This window comes from Rhea pennata, chromosome 2 (assembly GCF_028389875.1).
Source record: "Rhea pennata isolate bPtePen1 chromosome 2, bPtePen1.pri, whole genome shotgun sequence".
In the NCBI taxonomy this organism is placed as follows: Eukaryota; Metazoa; Chordata; class Aves; order Rheiformes; family Rheidae; genus Rhea; species Rhea pennata.
The window spans coordinates 139,096,973-139,111,747 of record NC_084664.1 but is presented as its reverse complement, the minus strand read 5'-3'; the positions used below and the strand labels follow the sequence as shown (position 1 = coordinate 139,111,747).

Here is a 14,775-nt window from a genome sequence, read left to right as displayed (position 1 = left end):
CTACCATCCTCAGTTCACATCTCCACTTATTACACAGAATTATCTTACAGATACTCAGTTACCACCTCAATAAAATATTCACTGTCAAGGTACAATTAGATTCTGATGAAAAGAGCTGCAGCGCTGAATCTGGGTTGAGCATATGGCACCCAGTTTCTCTGGTCCTAAGAAACACGAATCATTGGGAGAAAACGTATTCTTCAACAATCTGATTTAGACAGAGCAAAAGACTTCTATTTCCTAAAAAAAAGAGTTTAAACGTTTCTTCTTGACAATGAGTTTTGAATGATGATATTGCAAATCTACCAAAACATCCCTCCCCTTACCCAGTTTAAGTTCTGTGCACTATGTATTTTCAGTAAAGGAATTGCATGAATGATGAATTTAGACATGGTACAACCAACACTCTTATCCTTTGGAATACAACCATTATTAATCATCACGGTGCTACAAAAGATTCTTATTTGCCTGTAGTATCTATGAGCAGATAGCTAAATTAAAGCTATTACATAAATGAACAAGGCAATAAATTAAAGCTAATTATATACATATATGTATATATAAACAAGGTGCAGCAACAATAGTGCTATGGTGTTCACCTATCAAATAAGCTACCCATAGAGCACTGTGAAATTCCCATGGCTCAGCTAAAACCTTCAGTCTTCCTGAACCCCACAGCACTCAGCAGATCCCTCTGAGGTCCTAGACCACTTCACACTCCTTACAAACCATTTCCTGGAAAAATATATGGTAGGTTTGTTCCACCAGAAACCACATGCAGTACATTAAGCAGTGTGGTATAGGAGCTGTCTTACATTTCCAGCATACTGGACAATTTGGTTTTATGGAAATTATCTGATCATTAAATGAGAAACTTAAAGTTGATACTCCTATTTATTGAGATTATGTAGCATCAATGACTCACACTGAGAACAAAGCAACAAGATGCTTACTTAAAACACTTTCTCCAGAGTAAGGTCTCTTGATGAAGCTGCTCTTTAAGTAATAAATGGAACAATTGAAGAGGACAGCCGAGGGCTCCAGTTTGGGACAAGAGCTCTAACCTGCCCTACGGGAGCAGCTAAAGGACCTATGGAAAAATATTTGTTTAATAGTAATTTATCTCAGCTATAAATGGCAACAGAACAGAATTGACATAGTCTCACAATGACAGCTTGTAGTGAACAATAACAGGATACTTGCATTAACAGAGCTGTGCTCTACTTAGGAAGCAAAAAAAAAAAAAAGTAACTATACCAAATTCAATTGCTACAGAAATTTCTGCAAGGTGCCCTTCAAATATCTTGCTGAAGACATCATTAAGGGGATATGGTGGCCTCTAAAGAGAGGAAGTTTTAATGCCTGAGGAAACATCTGTGTATACGTAATTTTTATTTAAGTTCATTTCATTAGATCTCTGTGCTAAGCTGCTTTAGAATAAGGCAACTCATATCAGTTTTCTAGTCTCGTGTGATATCTAGACGTAAAGTGAACCTGTTGGAACTTGCCCTTCAGAAAATACCCTCTCCTACAGCTATTTTCATCTTGCAAAAGGCAATTATAGTTGCAGTGTTTCAGTTACCTGCCCAGCAAGATACTACTAGTCATCCAACAGGTGACTGAGTTGAATCTACAGCTGATATATTTAAGAGTAAAAAAAAAAAGCCTACTGTAACCTTTCCTTTGAAAACAAGCAACGGAAGCAATCCTACTTTTTCTTATTCCATGGACAAACTAATGATGAGGTCAAATTTTCTCTTAGAAGTATGCCACAACTTTCATCAAAGTCAAGCAAAAGAATGAGTCAAAGCCCTCCTCACTTGCCTTAATGAGGAAAGACTTAACAGTAAAATCACAAAGGATATCTTCCAGCTCAGCTATAGGGTTCTTCTTGCTTCTCTGAATTCTAGCTGATCATCTGATAGGAATATTATGTCTTTCAAGAACTCAAAGACTATTCCTAAGTGGTACAGGCCAGGCAGACAACACGAAAATTTGTAACTGAGGCTTATAATACATTAGTTACAGAAAACATCTATAGTTTTGCTTAGATATCCTCCATTCCTCGTTTTGGATCCTTTAGCCAGCATGCGTGTGCTACACTAATAGAAAAGAAAAGAGTAAAGCCTGCTGAGAAAGGACAAGCAATCAAAATCGAGTTGCTATATTGACTGAGATTTGCTGAAAATACACATAAAAACAACCAGAGACTATTGAAAAAAGACTATATCATCTTATGACTCAGATGCGCAAAGACTCTTTCATTCATGTTAGCAACTAAAAAATATCCTTACAAAAAAATCCTGGATGCCAAGGTGAATGTTAATTTACAAAATTCTGGACAAAATCTGTGAATCCTTAAATATCAATATAAGCAACTAAAGATCTTGCACAATAAACTTACCACAAAACTCTTAGAAAAAAATAAAAGATGAAAGTGCCAAAGTTTCTTATTAAGTTTTCACTTAAAGATTACTTCAAAAGACAAGACTGAAATTCTACTTCAAACAGCAAAAAAACAGTGTAAGAATTTGAGGAAAATTTTTAGCTTATTTGGATTTTTTCTAGTTAGAGTATAGCATATTTGAGATCTGATATTAAAAAAAAAAAAGCTTTGATTTTTCCTTAAAAATCATTTAAGTGTAGATTTTAAAACCACATTAAAAATGAACTATAATTAGACTAAATCACAGTCAAAACTTCCGGTTCAGAGAATCAAAAATAGAAGGAATTCCCCTCTTGACAAAAATTAGGAACATTATTAAAAAAAAAAAAAAAAGTGAGAGAGAAAGAACCTTTCATGTACAGACACAGCCTCTTCCATAGTCCTGCTACAGCAAAAGAAAACAGACACCGCTGAAATTCAAGTCCAATGCTATTAAAAACAACTGAATCTCAAAGACTCAAAGTAACTTTTTACCTTCTCGATGGAAGTCTACCTCCACGTGAAATTCAGATGCATTTAGGAATATAATATCCAATATCATTCTTAGTATCTTGAAGTGTGTATATGCATTGGTTCTTTCAGCTACACATCTTCCATCAGTTACCAGAGAAGGGACAATGGAAACTTAGAGCTAAGACAAACGCAAAAGAGAAAAACTGAAATTAACTTCCTCGTGGATAAGCTACTGCTAGCATGAACATTTATGTTACTACAGTACAGAGCATTCACTGACGGTGAGAAAGAATCAGACCGACTTGCAACTCAGCTATAAACCGGACATCAGATCAAGAAGAGCGGCAACTAAATCATTCATCAATCAACTTGTTCTAGTCAGGTATTAAAATTTACTCTACTAGGCTGGTATGTGGTGCTTAAGACAATTCAGAAAATAAATCACAAAGCAAATTATGGGTGTCCAACTGTGGGCCAGAGTAAACTAACCCCATAATAGAGACCATGAACTTGGCTAAAGGCCATCAGAGGACAGCAGTACAGAACAGTAGTTCTAATAGTGGTTGTACTTCAGAGTTCAAAGACCCTTCTTAGCTCTTTCGAAACAGGATTCAGAAGTCCTGCAAAAAGATGCAGGCCTCCTACTTTGTTTGCCTGGAAGGGAAAAAAAAATACCTTTGTGAGGGACACTTCAGTGAGAAGTAAAAAAAAAAAAAAAAAAAAAAAAAAAAAAAAAATCTCAAGCAAACTGGAAAGAAAAAAAAAGAGTATGGAAAAGTCACCTGCCCATTGAACAAATTTAGGGAGACAGATAACATTACAGCTCCTGAAGTTTGTTTTTGTCACGGGAAGTAGTAGAATCAAAACTGTTTGTTAATGAATAACAAAGTTTAAGCACATTTTCCATCACAAAAGGCTCTACACAGCTACCAAAAGAACTCAAGGACTTGTTTTCTTTCATAAACTGATAATAATCACACAAAGCAAATCTTCCTAATGTACATATTACTGTTATCTGGGAATCCCAGGGCTAAGGGAGTTTTAATGATTCATTTATTAATATACAGATTACAATTTGTACACATTATGAAGGTAAACAAATACATCTGTCAAGTACCTTTCTTCCTCCTGAACCACTGCTGGCATGATTAATCAAAATCTGATGACTGCACCATATAAGAAATGTGCCATTCGGCTATATTTTGGGGAGGGTGAGAGAAGAAAACTACATGTACAGAGATTTTGACTCCCTCCTTTAAAATTAATGGTCTGACATCTTCAGACTCAAAAATAGCTGACACCAGGAAGAAAACAGAGAATTCAGAATTTAGTTCACTTAGAAGATGACCAGTAAACATTTTCTCCAACAAGAACCTTACAAAGCAAAATTGAAACTGACACAGTTCAGTAAGAATGCATATGGGAAAGAGGTCTCATGTAAATCTTTTTACTGCACTTGTTTTTAAGAGTCGCATTATTGCCACAACGCAAAAGAAAGTGAAATTTTCATTTCCTGGTCCAAAAAGACCTAATTCACATGCAATTACAAAACTGTTTTTTCAGCTTTCAAGAACAGTTTTAAGAATGAACATTTAAATGTTCACAGTCAAACAAGGATAAGATTTTGGGCAACTGTTAAACGATACTAGATTTATACATGTAAGCGAATTCTGTTAATTGGGCAATTGAGAACCTACACTTTAGTTCCAGCTGAATATGAAACCGAAAACATTCTTTTCCTATGAAATTAAAGAGTGAGGAAAATAGTTATTTTAGAAGAAGCAAATTTATGATTAAATGACCAAATTAAATGCTGCAAGATCCATTTCCTGTACTGCCCTCTGCCCTTTTAAAATAACGCTGTCCTTGATGACAACTGAGATAAAGCACTGATCGGTACCAATGCCAACTACAGTATTTTAACAGAAACGAGAGCTGTTGTACTTCTCACAGGGAAGCACAGGCACATTTGCAGTAAGAGTCCACACAAGGGCATGAAGGCTTCAAATTTTGATTTCGCTGTTTGGCAACAACTGCGCTCTACCACAGTCCCCTTGGCACAGCCCCATTTTTTTTTTTTTTTTTTTTATTTTGTGTCACAGAGCCTTGGAGCGGGAGGGCAGGACACCACTACCCCCCCTCCGCCGACCACCACCACTTCAGCTCCCTCGCTTTTCCCCGCGCGCTGGCTGCCGAGCGCTCGTTGCCCCTTCTTCCCTCGCCGCCCGACAGGCCGCCCAGCGCCCGCGGCAGCTGCCGGGCAGGTGGAAAGCTCCCGGCTCGCCGGAAGGCCCCGCGCAGCGAGAACGCTGCACAACGCGCCGACGACCATCACCGCCCGCCCCGCCGCCACCTTCGCAGCCGAGACACACTGGAAGCGGCAAGAACCTCCCCGGTCACTTGAAACCCCTCGGCGCTCACGGCCGCCTCCGGTTCAGCGAGCCCGGGCTGGAGGCGAGCCCGGAGCTGCCTCTGGGGGAGGCGGGGAGACCTTCCCCCCGCCGGACTGCGCGCCCCGCGCCGGGACCCGCCGCGCCCCGCTCCGCTCGGCTCCGGCCCGCGGCGGGACGGCCGCCGCCCGCCGGGGGGGCCGGCGGAGACAATGGCCACGATGACTTCACCCTCCAGCAACGCGAGCAGCGGCCGCCGCCGCCGCCTCCCGCTGCCCCGGCCGCGGCGCCGGACCCGCCCGGGCCCGCTCCCACCCGCGCTCGGGCCCCCGCCCCGAGGCGGCTCCGGCGTGCGGGCTCCGCTCCGCTCCACCCCTCCCGCCCGCCACACTCAGGGCGGCGGCGGCTGCCGGCCCCGCGCCCGCCGGCGGGACCCCCCGCGCCCGCTGCGGGCCCATCCCCGGTACCTGCGAGGCGGCGGGAGGAAGCGGCCGCGCTCCGCCCGCCCGGGCCCGGCCCCACGCAGGAAGCGGCTCCGTGTGTGTGAGGGAGAGCGAGCGCCAGGGGCAGGGGGGGCGGCGCTGCCGGGGCGGGGCGGGGCGGGGCGGGGCGGGGCGGGCCCAGCTGCGCGGCGGCGCGGGGCCGGGCCGTGCCGTGCCGCGCCGCGCCGCGCCGGGCGGCGGCAGCCCGCCGAGGGGAAGGCGGCGCCCGGGCGGGTGGCTTCCGCGACGCGCTGAGCTCACGCGCACGGCGGCGCCGCCCCTCCCCCTCCTCCGGGCCACCGCCCCGCGGCCGTTGGGAAGGGGCGGGGCTGGGCGGGGCCGCCCGCGCGCAACAGTCGGCGACCGTTGGTACCGCCCCTCCCCCCACTGCGGGCAGGGCGCCGCCGCCGCCGGCCGGTGCCCGGTTAACGCGGGGGCTTGGCCCCCTCGGCGGCCCCGCGCCTGGGCTCTCGCGTGCCGCGGAGCGGAGGGAGTTCGGGGTCGCCCCAGCCCCGGCGCGGGGCCGCCTCCATTTCGCGGCGCCGCCGGAGGCGCTAGCGGCCGGGCGGGCCCGGTGTGCGGGGCCCCGCGGCGCTGCCGAGAGCCGTTATTTACCGTCCTGCGGCGCTCGCAGCCGTCGCGGTGCGAACGGGGGGGCGTGTAGCTGGGTGCTGATTCATTCACTGGGATGAGAAAGCACCGGTTTCATGCTGTGAAATGCCCCCTCTTCAGCTCCCTTCTTGCTGTTTTCAGGGTTTGCCTAACATCCCAACTTTCATTGCACGACCCTGCTCTCTCTTTGCTTAACTCCAGTCAGCTTTTCTGGCCTCCTGGACGCCAGTACTCAATAGCAAAAATAATCACCTGTCTCTTTTCCATGCTCTGTAGCTTGCTTGTGCTGTGAAGTAAGTTGTGATGGTCAGGACTAACAGGGCTCCCTGCGTCTGTAACAGTATCTTCTTAACTCTCTGCTCCCTTGCACAGCAGGCTCACTTTTTCTGACCTACACTTCTGGGCTGACTCCAAATGCCTGTTCTCTACTATGTTTAAAAAAAATGCATATATCAGTATTACCGCGGTTTAAATCCTGTCCCGTTTTTTCCTTTCTCGAGTCAGTTACTTGTGCTTTCTAGTGTCATCTCTGATTTCTCCAGAAGTGGCATTTATCCTGGTACTTGCAGAGCAAGAGCAGTGCTTCCATTAAGCTTGTATGAAATCCTAAAAGCTTGTTCTGAAAATAATTACTACTTATCCAATCTGCATTTAACACGTGCTGTTATTTTAAAGCGAATAAAATGTACCATGCTTGTCCTGTGGAATTTACAGTGTTCAGTGTGGGAAAGCCTTATGCCTTCACTTAATTTTATTTACGTGCATAGTTCCATTTAAGTCTGTAAGACTATTTGCAGTATATAAAATTAAGTGTGGATGCAAGCCTTTTCATAGTGAGATACTTAATCTGAAATGTCAGAATGGGTGATTACAACAAACAAAGGAGGGGAAGTGGAAAACGAGGGTAACTGCAGTAAGATTATCCTGGAGTTTTGTTATGTTGTATACAAATAACAGCACTTCCTTTGTTGCTTGTTAAACCTAGTAGCTAGGTGAGTTATTTAGGCTCCAGTACTACAAACATTTATGTTAGTAAGTCAGTTAACGCATGTAAGTAGTCCCATTGTATTCAGTTGGATAAGGTATGCAGAAAAAATATTACACATAACTTTGCAGGAAGGAGTCTTGCACTCTTACGTAGGAAATTTGGTGTAGAGAAATAGAGAAGTGAAGTTCATAAAAAGAAAGGAAAATCAAGGATGGAGATGAATGAGGGGAAGAAAAGGAAGATGGGAATAGCAAGATTGGATAATGGGTGTCTATTGTATGATAAAATAAATGAACAAGGTATGACTAAAATTAGACTAGAATGGGAACAGCAGACTTTTTAGTAACTTAAATGTGCAACTGCCAATTACAACAAAACAGCAACAACAAAAGCGGAGCAATGCAGTAATCTATTGTTTTTCTAATTGCCCAGAGGAACTCAGTAAATCAGTAAAAATATTCTGAAGTCTCTTGGCTAGTGCTGGAGAACAGGAGGGGCACAGAGCCCAGGTGTTTTAAAATTCTGGATAGTCACTGCGGTGTCAGATGGCTTTTCCTTGAATCTGATGAGGGACGAAATAGAAAACTCCAGCCAGCAACTGTTCTGAGAGACCTGCAGCAGAGCCTGCAGCTAAGTAGGTGCCTTTTGACAAAAGCATTCAATATAAGTCAATTAGCAAAATACAGAAAGCACCATGAGGAAAGAGAACCCTTTTTGCACAAGTGATACACAAAAACTGATAGAGGCTTGTTCTGATTTGTAGGGAGGATATATTTGCTTGATTGCTTGCTTGTTTTTTGTTATAGAACAAGACAACAAAGAGGTATTAAGAAAAATTAGGGGCTGTCCAAACCCTTTAATAGAGAGGAAATGCATCATGCACACTGCAGTTCACGAAGCACATAAGATTTAGGAAAACAAACAAGCTTGCCTTTCCACAACACTTTCTGGAGAACATCTGGGATGGAAAGATTCTGTCTAGATAGTTGGTTTTTTAATTCAGCTGCTGGCAGAAAAGTACAAAGTGGTTTATCAGAATACAAAAGTACTACCCTCAGAACAAAACATCTGCTATGTTCTAAAAAGGCCTAAGTGTACAGAACACTGTCAAGGATAGAAAGGCAAAAAAAATCATACTAATATGAAGAGAGGAGGTAAGCAGAGAGGGCTGGGAGGTGAAAGTGCTTTTTCTCCCAGTGGTAGGAAATGGAGAAAGGATGTGATGCGTATAACCTTCTCTTGATTGAGATCATCCTTCACATAATCTGTGCTCTGATGGACTTCTGATTTCCGAATAGTTGGAGTAGTTACAAGGGTACTGTGGAATACAGTCTCTTGGCCCTGAATTTCATGTTTATGTTCTTTTCTCTACACTTACGTTTGAAGAGTATCAAATTTGATGGGTGTTTCCATATCTCTGATCCTGCATCTGAGTCTCTCTCTGATTTTTTTTTTTTTTTTGAATATTCAACCATCAACATTGCTGAAACCAAACTCTTTTTCTAAAAATCATTCCAAAGTTCCTGCAGCCTCTGCTGTCACCTGTCTCCAATCCCTCATTTTTTAGGGGGAAAGGGACATCCTCAACGTCTTTTAATTTGTGTCCCTGAACTTTCTCTCACCTTCTTCTGAAAAGCATCGCTTGTTTAAGCATTCACCACTTTCCTACACTCTCCAGCTCATCTCTCCTGCCAAAGACATTTTTTGGGGAGATTTTCTTTCTAACAACCCTCATTTTACTAATATAGTTTACAGTGTTGCCCCACAAAAAGCTGAATTAGCACAAAAACATGACAGCAAATTGATGTGGCTACAGGAACAGGTGACTAGAGTAAGGCAGAGAACTATGTAGATCAATTTTGCTATTTGAGAAAATGTAATGTGAAAATGCATTTTGACTTGCACCTGAGGAAGAAAGGATAAAAGCCTTTGATGGATTGAAGTATCTATAATATCTACTGATAGCAAAACATCTCTTTAGACTAGGCATAAATACTTCCAGTAAAGTATAAGCATGGAGAAATAGATGATACTAATAAATATCAATATAAAACTGATAAACATATTACATATTAATAAGCTAAGGTAGAAATTGCACAAGGACAAGAATGGATGTTGAATTCTCTCAGGTTTCTGTTTCCCCTTCTCCCCCTTTCCCCAAATCATTTGTCATCAGCTAATTATCATCGTCAATTGTATTAAGTGCAGTAGATTAAAAAATGTATACTGTGGAAGAAATCCAGATTAGGGTTTTATCAAAAGGCAATATGACCTTGAAGCTAAAATGGAAGGATATTTAAGTACTGGGGCACAATGATAACAAGCACATTTCAAATGCCTGGAAAGATGGATTAGTGTCAATAGAACTAGGTGAGGTAGATACAACCCCTTCTCAATGATCCAAGTTAAAAAGTGGCAAGATATGAGTGAACAATGTGCAGAGTGAGATCTTCCAGATTCTCAGCATGTCATTAAACATTGATGAAGACCATTGATGATAGCCATATCAAACATCTCAGATACCTTAGAGTCACATCATTTGATCTAATCAGTATTCAAAAATGATACCATGTTTCTGCAGTAGTAATAGAGAAAAAGCAAGAGTGGAAAATTTAAGATATCTAGAACTGTAGGCCTCAGAACATGCCTACCTCAAGAAAAAATCTGTTTAAAACAAATATGTTTCTTTGCAGCTTTTTCTCTTGGGAAACTGAAAAGGAAGGCACTATTGTGTGAGGGCTTGATACCACGTCGTCTGCTATAGTCAGCCTCCTACTGACTTTAGCAAACTTCTAAGTAATAAACACAAGTTGGAGCCTATTAAATGGAGAATTACAAGAGGGAGCCATTGATTTTTAAAGTTTCACTCCAATAAATCTAGTTGTTGCCAAATTTTTTGGCACTTTATGCTTATCTGACATAGTAACTGTGACAATTGGCCATATGAACATTTTTTTTATGGCACGACAGATTTAATATAATTGATCTAAACTGGAGAGACTGGACAACCAGTTAACCAATTGATAGTTGTGCTAGCTATATGACATCTGAATTTAAATGGCAGATTGTGTTTTATGCCAACTCGTGGACGCTATTAATCATACAATGTACAATGGGGAAGAGAAGCAAATCATCAAGTCCATCTTGCTCCAAATACCAGATTGGCTCTGCAGGATACTTTATATGATTAACAGAGAAAGATCTCATTAATTGTGTTCAGGTTTGTCAGTACTGAAATCCCACAATGTATGAAATACACCATTTTGCATGACATGAAGTACTGGAAATAAACAACGTTACACAAAGTGTATGAATATAGCAACCAGCCATATTTTTCTGTGTGTTGGTGCCAGATACTATATTTTGATTATAAGCGGTGTGTGGAGCAGAAAGGAGGCAATTGCTCTTCTGTTACCCTGCAAATATTTTTTAGAAATCAAAAAAAGAAAAATATTTTCTAATTCCCCCAAAATTAGAAATCCTTTTATCATTCCAGTTCCTCTAAAATGTACTAGACCTGCACATTTCTTGCAGCAGAGTTAGGCCATTACTAAACTTTTTCAATGTGGATGAGATGATATTTGGACTTTCTTTGTTCTTTTTTTTGGTTTGGAAAATCCTTTTACTTTTTCAAGATACTGTTTTGTAATGCATGGATTCTTCTAGTTTTTTAGAGCATATGGCTTCCCCCATCAAAAAAGACAGAATAGAAAAATTTAGATAAATCTAGGTGCCTAAAATCAAAAATGTTGCTCTTAAAAAGTCAGGTGGCATTCAAATTGTAAAGCATCAAAATCTGCAAATGACCCATTTATGAACTTAAAATTTCTTGAACACGTAAAATTCCACTTCTAGACAGAACACTTAAGTTCTGGAGTCTATTCTGGAAGTTAGGTGCCCAAAGATGAGAAGTTGCAATGTGTGCATGTGCTACCTATGTCCTTTCTTGGATCTAGCCTTCTTTTAAGGTCAGTTGCTATTACTCTCTGTATCCTCAGGTACGTTTTTATGTATCCTTAGGTACAAATTTTAATTTGGCGGAAAAATAAGAGTTATATTGTGAAAAGGAGCAGACTGACATTTCTGTTGCACAACACTGTTTCCATTCAAGTCCCCTGGGTTTTTCCCGTCTTTTACTCAGAACAGACTGAAACTTCTGTTTTTCTGGTTGAGAAGTTATGTGCTTAGTCTCTGACCAAAGGTGAAATTGTTTCTGGAAAGCTTGAACAAGTTTCACATGTGAGACGAGTGGGGCAGTGGGGTAGGGGGGAAGAGTTGCATAAAGGTAAAGTGCTTGAGATTTTTTTTTAAATAGCTTTTTTGTAAACATCTAGATGTCAAAATATTGAAGTCATGGTGGAAATAACCCTGCTCAGGAAAGACCCACACTTTTTCTAACATTTGTCTCAAAACAGCTAAGGGTCCTTCAAGCATGAGCCCATCTTATACGGAGCCAAAGAACACGCAGATACATCCTTCCTTGAGGAGTTAATGTCTGCTCGGGCTTAGCTGTCCTCAGAGTCCCAAACAGTGCATCTGTACTCACATGTTAGCATGCTAAAGGCACCCCAAAGTCCTCATCCAACAATTGCCCTATTACTACATAATACTAGCTCACTTGCAGTGTATTTACAGGTTCGCTCACAAATAAAACCTGGATAGGGACAGCAGGGAGCTGCTGATGCACCTAGAGGTCCCACCTCAATGTGTGCTCTGGCTGTGGTCTGCCACAGATGTCATGGATTCCTGCAGAAGTGTCGGAGCAGGCCTTGAGGCCTCGTCCCTCTGCATGTCCTCATGCCACAGTTAAGTGTCATCCCTCACTCACATGCATTTAGAAGAACACGGCATCAGTGCAACAATGCAGGGCCAAAAGGAGCCTTTGTCACTGCCTCCGTGGGGTGTGCAAAACAGAGTGTTTCTCTGTGGGAGCACCTCATAGTTGCTGGTAAGCAGCCTCAAGCCAACTGCAAGGAGATCAGAGAATCTGAAGGCAACATGTGTTTGCATCCAGAAAAGCAGCTGCCTGCCTGGGCAGCATGAGAGAGAAATTTGGGTAGGCATGACACCACGCAACCCACTAATACCTGCAGTTGTGCCAGGCATGCAGATTTAGCATGGGACCTGTGTTAAACAAGGACAATGAGGGAGGTAGCTTGCAACCTGTGACTTTCCTGTAGCCACAAAACCATCTTGTCTGGGTGTGGCTGGTGGTTCCCTGGGGGGCAGGAAGCTGGGATCTGAGTGCAACAACACAGCAGGGCCAGACCTCACCAGCCAAGGCCAGTGCCATCAACCCATAGGAGAGCAGGGCTGCTGGGTGCAGCTGGGGCAGCCCCAGCCCCAGCATCGGGCACCACTGTGGGGACAGGGACAGGCTGAGGTCAGGCCAGGCAGTCGCCCATGGGTTGGGATCCAGTGGGGCCACAGCCAGGCAGAAGCAGGGCTGTGGCGGGGCTGGAGACCAAAACTGCTACAGTATAGCTCAGGAGCTCCTGCTTAGATCGGTTAAGGCTTGTTGGTGCCCCCACGGCCCTGACTCAGTGAGGTTTTGCCCATCCCTGACTTCAAGAGAAGCTCACACAAGCAGAGTTCTGGAGAGAGCACTGATGTGTGCCATCACGTTGCTGGTGGGAAGCGACAGAGGTAGTGGTCAATGAGAGGCAGCTGCCTTTAGTCCCTGCTTAGGGTCACACAGGGTCTGATATAACTGCTATGGCTCTGGTAGCCGAGAAACAAGGAGCAGTAGGACACAAGATGCTTGTGCAAGGAGAGCGTTCCAGAAATGCATCATCCTTCCACGACCTCACCAAGGCAGAAGGGCCATTTGTGGGAGAGACTCACTTTCTCTCTATGGGGAGCAGCAAGCACAGCCCTACCAGGTTGTCTGGCAATTTCTGCTTGCAACAAAACATCATACACCCCAGCTGCTGCTGCCTGAGTGCAGGGGACATGATCAGGTTGCTCTGAGGCAGCTGGTCCTCGCTAGTGTCTGCAGGTGAATTCTGCACACCACACACAGCTGCTTTCCTCTACATACTCAGGTCACTGCCAGGGTCGTGGCTTTACCACAGGTATTGCGATTTTGACTGAGCCTGCTCTCCTACCAAGAACATTTCTGGTGAGAGTAATCACGGAAAAAAGCAAACTTAGCATGACCCCCACGAAGCAGGAATTGTGGCATTTGTCCCTTGCCCAGGAGTTCCCTCAGTTGTCTCTCCTTCACCAGCCTGGCAGGAAGCAGGCCTCACAAACTGCACCAGAGTGAGATGGGATCCCCTTGCTCCTTCACATGAAGCTTACTCCAGGTGCAAGTTAGTATCAGAGCAAAGTGCCATGGTCAGAGGGCACAGCTCCACCAATCTCTCTAATAGTTCCCAGGACTTCAAGTCCCTTTTGAAACAGTCATTGTATAGAGAGAGGTCAGTGACTGCCATGTCCTGAGATTCCCCAGGAAAGCTAAGCAGGTAAACTTGGGGCAGAGAGCTCTAATTTTGACTGATTGTGGGCAGCATATCAGACATGCCTGATTTTGGCCATGATGCAACATGACTGGAAAACAATTGCTGGTCTTTCACCCTGCAAGCCAGGGAAGTATCTGAAGCAGCCAAAGGTTTTCAACCCAAGCACCACTCAGACCAGGCTATAGAGAAAGAGAAATAGCAAAGAAGACCATTAACGTAATGCCTCAAACCTCAGATAGAGATTAGCTGCTCTCTTTCCTCCTTTTTATTCAAACTGATAGTGCATCCCTTTCTTTCATCCTGCAGTCTAAGCCAGTGCTCACAGAAATGTGCAGCATGCAAATGTGCTTCTTGGGCTCTGACCCAGCCCTTGCCGCCTCTCCTAAATACTTGGTCACTTAGCTCATTTACCACTTGCTTTGAAGGATTTCTGCAAGCAATGCTGCCAGGATAACAGTCTGCAAAGGTTGAGCTGAGCCTCTGCATCCATACACAAGGTTTCAGTGCCTGTCCTGTAGGTGCAGGTACCTTCATAAGCCATGTTCCACTGGGGACCTGGAGGAAAAAGACATCATGGTAGAGTAGTAGCAACAGAGCTGTCTCCAGGAGTATTAACATCACCTGGAGACCCAACCCTGGAGGGAATCCCTCTTCCTTCATGTGTAAGAAAGGAAGCTGAACTGGTAAATGATCCATGAAGCATGTGGCTTGAGACTTCATGTGCAGCCCCTGGGAGCTCCAAGTCTGGAGACAGATGAAGGGAATGTGTCCCACAGACCTCCTCCTCATCCTAGGTCCATATCAGTCACTCTGCACACAGAGAGAGCTTGTGAAGGGCTAGAAGACCATAGGAGACCATGACACTGTGACAGTCATTTTTTTCTTTTAGTTTACCTAAAGACCAACTTACTTCATGGCTAAGCAGGCCTTTTAAATAGCT

At 43.8% G+C, this 14,775-nt stretch overlaps 1 protein-coding gene across 3 annotated transcripts in view; it reads right to left on the bottom strand.

Annotated features, from left to right (window-relative positions):
- Positions 1-5,879, bottom strand: part of RNF19A (ring finger protein 19A, RBR E3 ubiquitin protein ligase) — a 61,100-nt gene extending 55,221 nt beyond the window's left edge. The window contains exons 1-2 of one of the 3 annotated variants that reach the window (XM_062570461.1): positions 5,757-5,879; positions 2,921-3,077 (exon numbers count right to left, since the gene is read on the bottom strand). The gene's annotated coding sequence lies outside the window, so the exon portion shown is untranslated. Of the gene's footprint in view, positions 1-2,920; positions 3,078-4,596; positions 4,954-5,756 lie in introns of those variants that run through there. The other 2 variants (XM_062570464.1, XM_062570465.1) reach the window with 2 other exon arrangements.
- Between the last annotated feature and the right edge of the window lie 8,896 nt (positions 5,880-14,775).